At 52.1% G+C, this 9,667-nt stretch overlaps 1 pseudogene; it reads left to right on the top strand.

Moving 5' to 3' along the window:
* Positions 1-2,881: 2,881 nt before the first annotated feature.
* LOC119357638 overlaps positions 2,882-9,667 on the top strand; it is a 30,264-nt pseudogene continuing 23,478 nt past the window's right edge.

The raw sequence follows: 9,667 nt of genomic DNA, 5'->3' as shown, positions 1-9,667 counted from the left end.
GGGCTGTTCAAGGGGTTGAAGCTCTCGGATGAGGAGAAGAAGGGAGTCAGGATCAGGATCTTGGCCAAGGAGAAGGGGAAGGAGGTGGCGGCTCAGGCGGTTGGGAAGGTGATGTTGGAGAAGCCGACGCATCCCGATGCGATCTGTCTCACGCTGGGGAAGATCTAGTGCCCAATCAAGGGGATTGATTGCAAGGAGATAGGGGTAAACAAATTCTTGTTCACGTTTCATCAGGAGACGGGGAAGAGGAAGGCGCTGGATGATGGTCCCTGGATGTTCGATAAAGATCTGGTGGTGGTGGAAGACTATGTGCCTAGTAAAAGGCCGGAGGACTACCAATTCAATAATATTCCGATCTGGGTTAGGGTCTTTGATTTGCCCCTGGGTATGATGAATGAGGAAGCTGCTGAAGATATCGGAAACCTAATCGGTCGCTTTGAGGAGGCAGATACTGGAGCTGATGGTAACACAATAGGCAAGTACCTGAGGATTAAGGTGCGTATGAGTATTGATAAACCCATTGTGAGGGGGTTCACTTTGAGTGATGAGTCAGAGGGGGGAAGATGCATGATAAGCAGATGGTAGTAGCGGGGACGGAGGAGGAAGAGGAGGAGAGAGGATGGTGTAGATTCGAATATGAATTTCTCCCAGACTTTTGTTACACGTGTGGTGTGATCGGACACGGGGAGAAGGATTGCTTGATCAAATGTGGGAAGGGAGGTAAACAACAGTTTGGGAGGTGGCTCAAAGCTGACATGGGGCAGAGAAGGGGTTATGCAGAGGAGGGTCTGTGGAGGAGTAGTAGTCGTAGCTCGGGTAGAGGAAGGAACTTTGGATTCAGTAAATCGGGAGAAAGGTCCGGAAGCGGCAGTGACAGTTTATCATGGTGCAAAAGTGATTCGCGGTCTGGAGAGGGAAGACAGGAGGCTAAAGAGAAAGGGGAGGAGGTGACTAGTCCCCCAAAGAATGCCACTATCCCCAAACTAGGAGGAGAACCGAAGAAGCTGGTCTTTCAGGAGAGGGTTACAACTACGAAGATGGGTGGGACGGGGAAGAATGTGGGAGTTGGAGGGTCACTAACCAGAGATGTCAGGGGTACCATCAATATACCTGGCGTGAAGGAGAAGGGCGCTTAGGTCAAGGTGGGGGGAGAGGATGAGACTGTGCCGTTGGAGGGTGTGAGTAGCAGGAACCCGGAGGGCAAGAGGTATAAGAAGAAGGGTAGAGACAAGGTGAGGTCGGAGGGCAATGTTGCTAGGGAGGTGGTTCTAGGTCAGAAGAGAGGGGGAGTAGATGAGGAGCAGGAGAAGGCGGGGAAGAAGAGTAGAGTGGAGGGAGGAGAAGATAAGGTGGAAGGGAGTCAATATGTTCAGAGGGAGGAATCTCATGAATATACATCGGCCGTGTTGCAAGAGCAGCCCCGCCGGGAGCAATGAAAATTGTTGGATGGAACTGCCCGGGACTCGGGAACGGCCCGTTAGTTCGTAGCCTCCTAGATCCCGGGAGGGAGGAGGAACCCAACATTGTGTTCTTGGCGGAGACTAAACTGACAGAGAAGGAACTGGAGAGATTCAGGTGGACTCTTGGTCTTGCCCACTTGGTAGTCTGGAACCCAGAGGGGAGAAGTAGAGGAGTGGCACTTTTTTGGAAGAGGGGTGTTGATGTGACTCTGCGATCATATGGAAGGCGACATGTTGATGCAGATGTGGTGGAGGAGGATGGTAGGGTGTGGCGTTTAACGGGTGTCTATGGAGAGTCGGATGCAGAGAGGAAAGTGGAGACGTGGAGGGTAATGAGACTGCTAGCTCAGCTGCATCAACTTGGAAGACCGTGGCTTTGTTTGGGTGACATCGGATGAAAAAATCGGGGGTGCTATTAGACCGCAGCGGTACATGGATCGCTTCGGAGAAGCTTTGGAGGCCTGCGAGTTATGTGACATCGGTTACGAAGGTGATAAGTACACATGGAGGAACCACAGTAAGGATATTGACTCGTACATCTGTGAGCGGTTGGACAGGGCCACGGCAAATGCCTTATGGTGTGAATGGTTCCCTGAGTTCACAGTTATCAATGGAGCTCCTCGACATTCAGATCACCGACCAGTCATTGTTAGCACTCAAGGAGGAGGTAGGAGGATGGCGGGAGGCGACAGAGGATTTTGATTTGAAGCCTGGTGGCTGAAAGAGGAGGGTTGTAGTGCGGAGGTGCAAAGGGTGTGGGAGCAGGGCTGTCGGGAGGGAAGTGGAGATGTAGCATCTGCTATGCGGTGTGTGGCTGGGAGAATGAGGAAGTGGGGTAAGGAAGTGGCGGGGAAGTTGGAGAGTCGCCTGAGGAAATCGCGTCGGAGCCTGGAGAGTTGCATGAGGGCTCCGGTGTCTGAGGAGAAAATAAGAGAGGAGGCGAGGTTGAGATGCATTGTGGAGGACTTAGAAGAAAAGAAGGATACCAAAGCAAAACAGTTATCACATGTCTCATGGCTGAGAGATGGAAACAGGTGCACGCGATATTTTATGGCAGTGGCGTCGGCGAAGAAGAAAGCTAACAGAATCAAGATGTTAAGGAGGGATGATGGGACGGAAGTGAAGGAAGCAGAAGGGCTTAATAACTATGTGTGCTCTTTTTTCGGGACCTTTTTACGTCCACTGGTGGTCACCGCATGGATGAACTTCTGTCAAAGGTGCACCCACATGTTACTGAGGCTATGAAAGGCATCCTTTAAGAGGAAGTAATCCGAGAGGAGGTTAAAGCAGCGCTTGATCACATAGGAGATCTCAAGGCACCGGGGTCGGATGGCATGCCCTCAATTATATATAAGAAACACTAGCATTTCATGGGCGAGAAGGTTGTAGATGAAGTGATCTCGGTCCTCAAGGGGGGCCCGATGCCGGACGGATGGAATGATACTGTCGTGGTACTCATCCCCAAAGTGAAGAATCCATGTAGAATCAAGGATCTAAGACCCATCAGTCTGTGCAATGTAGTATACAAGTTATGTTCCAAGGTGATCGCGAACATGTTGAAGTTAGTGCTCCCGGATATTATATCGGACAACCAAAGCGCTTTTGTTCTTGGTCGTCTCATCACCGACAATGTACTCATTGCTTATGAACTATCGCATGTCCTACTGAATAAGAGGAGAGGGGGGGATGGTATTGCGGCGGTGAAGGCGGACATGAGCAAGGCCTATGACAGAGTTGAATGGGATTTCATGCGGGCAATGCTTCTCAAGTTGGGGTTCGGCACTCGATGGGTCGACCTAGTGATGAACTATGTTACCACTGTGCATTATCAAATCAAGATCAATGGAGAGTTAACAGAGCAGTTTACTCCCACCCGAGGGTTACGTCAGGGCGACCTATCCTCGCCGTATCTCTTTGTCATATATGCGGAGGGGTTGTCGGCATTGTTACATGATGCGGAAGCAACTGGCCGAATAGGGGGTGTGAAAATTTGCCCGACATCACCTGTAGTTTCACACCTACTGTTTGCAGATGATTCTGTGTTACTTCTCAAGGCGAAGAGGGAGGAGGCAGAGGCGTTGAGGGAAATTCTGGACCTCTATGAAAGTTGCTCGGGGCAATGCATAAACTTAGAAAAGTCAGCGATCATGTTCAGTCCAAACACCTGCGCTGCAGCAAAGAATGAAGTGAAGAACGCCTTGCAGATCCAGAGCGAAACTTGGAACGAAAAATATCTTGGTCTGCCTGTTCACGTTGGTAAATCGAGGAAGAAGGCGTTTGCGTTTGTCAAGAACGCGATCTCGGGGAAGATCTATGGTTGGAAGGAGAGACTGATTGCGAAAATGGGGAAGGAAACGATAGTCACTGCGGTGGCCCAGGCTATACCCACGTTCGCTATGTCATGCTTCTACCTGACAAAGACTTTCTGTGAGGATCTTAGCTCACTGATTGGGAACTATTGGTGGAGTCAGCAAGATAAGGAACACACGACCCACTGGATAGGTTGGAATAAACTGACGATGCCAAAGACACAAGGAGGGCTCGGTTTCAGAGATATGCACGCGTTCAATGTCGCCATGCTGTCCCGTCAGGTATGGAGGCTAATCCAACACTCGGTGAGGGAGTCCTGGATTAGGGGGTGTCCGGATAGCCGGACTATACCTTCAGCCGGACTCCTGGACTATGAAGATACAAGATTGAAGACTTCGTCCCGTGTCCGGAAGGGACTTTCCTTGGCGTGGAAGGCAAGCTTGGCGATAGGGATATGTAGATCTCCTACCATTGTAACCGACTCTGTGTAACCCTAGCCCTCTCCGATGTCTATATAAACCGGAGGGTTTTAGTCCATAGGACGAACAACAATCATACCATAGGCTAGCTTCTAGGGTTTAGCCTCTCTGATCTCGTGGTAGATCTACTCTTGTACTACCCATATCATCAACATTAATCAAGCAGGACGTAGGGTTTTACCTCCATCAAGAGGAACCTGGGTAAAACATCGTGTCTCCTGCCTCCTATTACCATCCGCCTAGATGCACAGTTCGGGACCCCCTACCCGAGATCCGCCGGTTTTGACACCGACATTGGTGCTTTCATTGAGAGTTCCTCTGTGTCGTCACTTTTAGGCCTGATGGCTCCTCCGATCATCAACGACAACGCGATCCAGAGTGAGACTTTTCTCCCCGGACAGGTCTTCGTATTTGGTGGCTTTGCACTGCGGGCCAATTCGCTTGGCCATCTGGAGCAGATCGAAAGCTAAGCCCCTGGTGTCGTGGTTCTAAGCCTGACAGTAGAGTGGGGGGTAGGTATGGAGAGGCAAGGTCCTAGCTATGGAGAGGTTGTAAACACAAGAGATGTACGAGTTCAGGCCCTTCTCGGAAGAAGTAATAGCCCTACGTCTCGGAGCCCGGAGGCGGTCGAGTGGATTATGAGTATATGAGTTACAAGGTGCCGAACCCTTCTGCCTGTGGAGGGGGGTGGCTTATATAGAGTGCGCCAGGACCCCAGCCAGCCCACGTAGGAGAGGGTTTAAGGTGAGTTAAGTCTGGGGCGTTACTGGTAACGCCTCACATAAAGTGTCTTTACTATCATAAAGCCTACTTAATTACAGGCCGTTGCAGTGCAGAGTGCCTCTTGACCTCCTGGTGGTCGAGTGAGTCTTCGTGGTCGAGTCCTTCAAGTCAGTCGAGTGAGTCCTTCATTGGTCGACTGGAAGGCGACCTCTTCTAAGGATGTCCTTGGGTAAGGTACTTTGATCAGGTCCATGACCCTACCCTAGGTACATAACCCCATCATTGGCCCCCGAATGGATTGAGGCTTTGAGTGAGGAAGGAGTTGATGTCGTTTCCGATTAACCTTTGCGCTCCGGTCGTGCGCTGTTCTGGACCAAAGAATCTCTTCGTCGATAGTGAGCAACTTGTCTTCAGTCGACTCAATCCATTCTCTTCTTTCGTCGAGTGATCTTTCGGGCTTCGACGATTCCCGAGCGACGGATCGCGGGAAACCCCGCATCTGACAGACTGATCTGCCGTTCGCGGATTCCGCGGGGTGCGAAATTTGGGGACGCGCGCGAAGTGGAGCGGACCGCGGCGTTCGGATGGGACGGGACATAGACGCCTCGATCTCCGCGCCGCTTTCTCCGCCACGTATCCCGTCTGCATAACTGTTCCTGATATGATTAGATCGACCGGGCCCACATGTCATCCACTCGGAAGGGACCTTATAAATGCGCCCGGCGAGGATTTCTGTACTGTGCCTCAGCATTCTCTCTCTCTCTCTGCTCCCTTCGTCCCCGTCCAGTGCGGTCGCTCTCGCCCCCGCACAACTCCCCCACGCGCACCTCGCCGGCAACCATGGCCAAGGAGAAGACGGCGGCGCTGGAATGTGCGAAGAAGGCGTTGGCGTCGGAGAAGGCGAAGGGGAGATCTACCAGCCACGGAGGGTCTTCTTCCAGATCCCGCCTGCCGAAGGGCTGGGTCCAAGGAGACTGGATCCAGTCGACCATCACAGAGAAAGACCTCCTCGACATGGCCAACGAGGGTTTGATCCCTCACGGAGCTGCGAGGCTTCCGGGGAAGGAGTGGCAGCCCCAGCCAGAAGAGGGTGAGTGTGTGCTCTTGGCCACCCATGTTGATCGTGGATTTTCTTTGCCGCCGAGTATTTTCTTCCGTGGCTTCTTGAACTTCTTCGGAGCGCAGCTCCACCACTTTACCCCAAATACTATTGCCTATCTTGCCGCGTTCGTGTCCATGTGTGAGGGTTTCCTGGGCTGTCGACCGCACTGGGGTTTGTTCAAGCATATATTCACGTGTCGCTCTCAGACCGTGAAGAAGGCGAGCCCAGGTGATGAGAGAACCCGAGTCGTCCAAATGTGTGGGGGCCTGGGGATCCAGGTGAGGAATAAGAGCACCTTCCCGCCCATGACCTTTCCCGAGTCAGTCAGAGGCTGGCAGTCGACTTGGTTCTACTGCCAGGACCAGTCGACGTCGGGGCAGTCGAGTGGACTCCCACAGTTTACCATGGACCGAGTGAACAAGCCTTCCTCTCTGAAGTTGATTCCGGAGGAGAAAGCTGACGTGAAGATGTTGATGGAGCGCGTGGTGCAGCTGGTTCGGGAGGGAGTGACGGGCATGGATCTCCTGGAGGTCTTCCTTAAGCGTCGCATCCAGCCCCTGCAGTTCCGGAGCCACTGCATGTGGTTGTACTGTGGGACTGAAGACGAGACTCGAGTCCATCCGGAAGCAGTCGACGATGTCACTCTGGAAAGATGGATGGTAGCCGTCACCGGAAACAAGGACAACCCACGCGGAGCCCGAAGGATTCCTCCACTCGACCACAATAGCGATCCAAACAAGGTACGCTTGCTCTGCTTTCCACTGTGTTCTTGTCACACTTATTTCTGTTTATCCTGTCGACTGGTCGATTGATCTTTGTCTTGATATCCGCTAGGCCCTCACCGAGCTGTACTCGATGCCCAATGGGGCACAAGCCCCGACTGAGGAGGGCGAGGCGAGTGGGGGCGAGAGCCAGGAAGAGGAGGAATGGGACTCGGATGTTGCAGAGGATGATGATGATGATGACGAAGATGGCGGTGATGAAGATGACGTTGAAGACGAGGAAGAAGAGGAGGAGGAGGTCGTACCACCGCGCTCGGAAAGGCGGTCGAAGCTTGTCCACGACCCTTCGACTGAACGTGGTAAGGGGGTTGCGACCGCTGCTCAGTCGACCAAACGCCCTCGGACTACCTCTCCAGTGCCGACTGAAAAGGCGCCGAAGCAACCCAGGGCGGCCTCGTCGAAGCCGATCAAGCTCCTGCCGAAGATGAAGGTGTCCATCCCCACCATATCAGGGTAACCGTGCTGCTTAAGTCTTCTTATTTTGTGTGAACTTTGTCTCTGGTCGACGCTGAAGTTGGTCGACTGATCCTTTGGAGTTGCAGTGCTGCTACTTCTGAAACCTCAGCCCGGGCTGATGACCACGAGATGGAGGACGCAGCAACTTCGAAACTAGGTACTGTATTCTTAACACCGTTCTTAGTCGACTGACTCGCGATCTCTGATCCTGATTCTTCTCCGTAGCTCCACCCAATGTTGTTATCGATCTCCCTGATGATGATGAGGATGAAGAACCACTGAAGCGCAGGAGGAGTCGGAAAGCGTCCGCCAGTAAGGTGCCTCAGGATGTGACGGCGCCTGAGATTCTGACTGCGGAGGAAGAGAACACCACTCGACACACGGTGTCCTTCGCAGATCCATTGACGAGTGCTCAACAGCCCTCCCTCTTCACGATGCACCACGTCCCAGAGGACCAAGCTGGCGTGGCGAAGGAAGCGATACGTCAGGCGGGAATCATGATGGAGCAGTTGAAGACCATCCGGGATGCGAGCCAGGCAGCTTATGACGCCAGTTCTGCCCTCCAAAGCAATGTTCAGGTCAGTCGACCACCGTTTGTTCTGTTGGATAAGCTACCAAAAACTTTTCCTTTCCGGAATTTATAGTAGTCACCCACTGGGTGTGTCGATTAAACTCCGTGTTAGCGGGGGCACGCTGAGTGCACCCGCTGGGTGTAGTCCCCAAGGCTAAGGTCGACTGCTGGCAGTCGGCCTTAGGCTTTATGATGTCAATCTTGCTGTCAGTCGACTATGTCGACTGGATTTCACAAACCGGTGGGGGCACGCTGAGTGCACCCACTGGGTGTAGTCCCCGAGACTGTGGTCGACTGCTTGCAGTTGATCACAGTCTTAAAGAATACATCTCTCTTTTTTTTTTGAGGTCGACTGGTCGACTTTGTCTTCAACAGGATTAGTGGGGGCACGCTGAGTGCACCCACTGGGTGTAGTCCCCGAGACTACGGTCGAATGTTTGTATTCGGCTGTAGTCTTAGAAACGTGTGTTTTTTCCTTTTTCACTCGAAAGTGAATTATATTTGACATTTAGTCGATTGGTTCTCCGCAGAACTCTTGTGATCTTGTGGCTCGCTACTCTGAGCTGGAAAACAAGCACACTCAACTCGAGCTGAGCTTGAAGCTCGTTTAGGAGAAGCTGACGAAGGCAAAGGAGGAGACCGAAGGTATGTTTGGTGAGGCCCTGACGACTGCTTTTCCCCTTGCTTGTTTCAAAATCTGACCTTGCTGTAACTTGCAGGTAAGGTAAGGGAGGCCCAACAGAAGAAAGACCTCGAACTAGCTGAGAAGATCAAGCTTGCTGACGAGAAGTTAGCTTCAGTCACCAAGCTCGAACAAGACAATACCAATCTGAAAGCTGCTCTTGGGATCGCCAACAAGGAGGTCAGTCGACTAAAAACTGATAAAGCTGTCCTGACCGACCAAGTCAGCAAATTGACTGGGAAGAAAACTGATCTGGAGGCCTTCCTGAGTGGTCTTGCCAAGAAGCTGTTTCTTATGCTTGAAGGTAAACCTCTATGCTTGGCAAACATTTCCAATTGTGGTTTTTCCATTCGACCATCCCCTTGACTTAGTGATCATCCTTGCAGAATTTTGTCAAAACTTTGAAGAAGAAACTAGCCGGCTGGAGCCAAACCTCGACCCCGTCAATTCTCCGGTGAACGACGAAGTTGCCATGGATGTTTTCCGACTGGAGTCTCGTGTTGCAGCTGTCGTGGACTATCTCGCAAGGCTGAAGGCCGCCACATCTCGCATCGACTCGACGCTCTGGCCTGAGGAGATACTTCAGAATGACCTTGAGTCGTTGATGGCCCGCTTGAACACGATCCCTGGTCGAGTGCAGGAATGGAAGAAGTCCTCGGCTCGGTGTGGTGCAGATGTTGCTCTGTGTCTGGCCCGAGTCCACTGTAAAGATGCGCGAGAAGAGAAGCTGGCGGCTCTTCGGGTGGCCAACACCAAGAAACACGACTTCAGGTCCTTTATGGAAACTTTCCTTGCAGCTGCCACTCGGATCGCCGACGGAATTGACCTTGATGAATTCGTTGCACCTTCCAGCCCTCCACAGGAGGGGTAAAAAACTTCTTCTGGCTCGACTCTTTAAATTTGCCTCGGTATGCCGAGTGGAATTGTAACCGATAAACCTTAACAGGCTTAACGCCTGAGCACTTTCGGTTCCTTTAGATATCGATTCAAACTTGAATTTGGTGCTTGAATATGATTGCCTTTGGCTCGAAATGTCTTTTGCAGGTTCAAAGCAAGGCGCCTTTACTGCAATCGACTTATTCTTTAGTCCACTTAGGCGAGC

This window comes from Triticum dicoccoides, chromosome 2A (assembly GCF_002162155.2).
Source record: "Triticum dicoccoides isolate Atlit2015 ecotype Zavitan chromosome 2A, WEW_v2.0, whole genome shotgun sequence".
NCBI classification, from domain to species: domain Eukaryota; kingdom Viridiplantae; phylum Streptophyta; class Magnoliopsida; order Poales; family Poaceae; genus Triticum; species Triticum dicoccoides.
The sequence above is the reverse complement of the archived record's forward strand: the minus strand, read 5'-3'. Positions and strand labels throughout refer to the sequence as shown.